Below are 2,631 nucleotides of genomic sequence, written 5' to 3' on the forward strand. Positions count from 1 at the left end.
TCTGGTTCCCTCAAAAGTCAACAGATCTACTTCCAATCTTGCATATACTAAGTTGGATGTCTTGGGAACAAGTTCCGATACTTTCGGGAAGAATCGGATCGCGCAGGATCGCGGGATGGAAGAACTGAAGCAAGAACACACGGTGCTGGAGAGGATCCCAGCCGAGTATGTCGGGTCTGGTTCCCTCAAAAGTCAACAGATCTACTTCCAATCTTGCATATACTAAGTTGGATGTCTTGGGAACAAGTTCCGATACTTTCGGGAAGAATCGGATCGCGCAGGATCGCGGGATGGAAGAACTGAAGCAAGAACACACGGTGCTGGAGAGGATCCCAGCCGAGTATGTCGGGTCTGGTTCCCTCAAAAGTCAACAGATCTACTTCCAATCTTGCATATACTAAGTTGGATGTCTTGGGAACAAGTTCCGATACTTTCGGGAAGAATCGGATCGCGCAGGATCGCGGGATGGAAGAACTGAAGCAAGAACACACGGTGCTGGAGAGGATCCCAGCCGAGTATGTCGGGTCTGGTTCCCTCAAAAGTCAACAGATCTACTTCCAATCTTGCATATACTAAGTTGGATGTCTTGGGAACAAGTTCCGATACTTTCGGGAAGAATCGGATCGCGCAGGATCGCGGGATGGAAGAACTGAAGCAAGAACACACGGTGCTGGAGAGGATCCCAGCCGAGTATGTCGGGTCTGGTTCCCTCAAAAGTCAACAGATCTACTTCCAATCTTGCATATACTAAGTTGGATGTCTTGGGAACAAGTTCCGATACTTTCGGGAAGAATCGGATCGCGCAGGATCGCGGGATGGAAGAACTGAAGCAAGAACACACGGTGCTGGAGAGGATCCCAGCCGAGTATGTCGGGTCTGGTTCCCTCAAAAGTCAACAGATCTACTTCCAATCTTGCATATACTAAGTTGGATGTCTTGGGAACAAGTTCCGATACTTTCGGGAAGAATCGGATCGCGCAGGATCGCGGGATGGAAGAATTGAGGTAAGAACACACGGTGCTGGAGAGGATACCAGCCGAGTACATCGTGTCTGGTTCCCTCAAAAGTCAACAGATCTACTTCCAATCTTGCATATACTAAGTTGGATGTCTTGGGAACAAGTTCCGACAGTTTCGGGAAGAATCGGATCGCGTAGGATCGCGGGAGGGAAGAATTGAAGCAAGAACGCACGGTGCTGGAGAGGGTACGAGCCGAGTACTTCGGGTCTGGAGGAACAAGTTCCGACACTTTCGGGAAGAATCGGATCGCGTAGGATCGCGGGATGGAAGAATTGAGGCAAGAACACACGGTGCTGGAGAGGATACCAGCCGAGTATTTCGGGTCTGGTTCCCTCAAAAGTTATCAGATCCACTTCCATTCTCGCACATACGAAGTTGGAAGTCTTGGGAACAAGTTCCGACACTTTCGGGAAGAATCGGATCGCGTAGGATCGCGGGATGGAAGAATTGAGGCAAGAACACACGGTGCTGGAGAGGATACCAGCCGAGTATTTCGGGTCTGGTTCCCTCAAAAGTTATCAGATCCACTTCCATTCTCGCACATACGAAGTTGGAAGTCTTGGGAACAAGTTCCGACACTTTCGGGAAGAATCGGATCGCGTAGGATCGCGGGATGGAAGAATTGAGGCAAGAACACACGGTGCTGGAGAGGATACCAGCCGAGTATTTCGGGTCTGGTTCCCTCAAAAGTTATCAGATCCACTTCCATTCTCGCACATACGAAGTTGGAAGTCTTGGGAACAAGTTCCGACACTTTCGGGAAGAATCGGATCGCGTAGGATCGCGGGATGGAAGAATTGAGGCAAGAACACACGGTGCTGGAGAGGATACCAGCCGAGTATTTCGGGTCTGGTTCCCTCAAAAGTTATCAGATCCACTTCCATTCTCGCACATACGAAGTTGGAAGTCTTGGGAACAAGTTCCGACACTTTCGGGAAGAATCGGATCGCGTAGGATCGCGGGATGGAAGAATTGAGGCAAGAACACACGGTGCTGGAGAGGATACCAGCCGAGTATTTCGGGTCTGGTTCCCTCAAAAGTTATCAGATCCACTTCCATTCTCGCACATACGAAGTTGGAAGTCTTGGGAACAAGTTCCGACACTTTCGGGAAGAATCGGATCGCGTAGGATCGCGGGATGGAAGAATTGAGGCAAGAACACACGGTGCTGGAGAGGATACCAGCCGAGTATTTCGGGTCTGGTTCCCTCAAAAGTTATCAGATCCACTTCCATTCTCGCACATACGAAGTTGGAAGTCTTGGGAACAAGTTCCGACACTTTCGGGAAGAATCGGATTGCGTAGGATCGCGGGAGGGAAGAATTGAAGCAAGAACACACGGTACTGGAGAGGGTACGAGCCGAGTACTTCGGGTCTGGTTCCCTCGAAAATTATCAGATCCGCTTCCAGTCTCGCATATACGAAGCTGGAGGTCTTGGGAACAAATTCCGCCACTTTCGGGCCGAATCGGATCGCGTACTACCGCGGGAGGAACGATGAAGTGTAAAAGTAGCAAAAATCACGGTGCTAGAAATATGACGGTGCTAGAAAGTGATTTAGATTTAATGGCGTTCAGTCCGTGGAACACCCATTCTTTTTTTTTTAAAGTGTAA

Source organism: Habropoda laboriosa, unplaced genomic scaffold (assembly GCF_001263275.1).
Source record: "Habropoda laboriosa isolate 0110345459 unplaced genomic scaffold, ASM126327v1 scaffold295, whole genome shotgun sequence".
NCBI lineage: Eukaryota > Metazoa > Arthropoda > Insecta > Hymenoptera > Apidae > Habropoda > Habropoda laboriosa.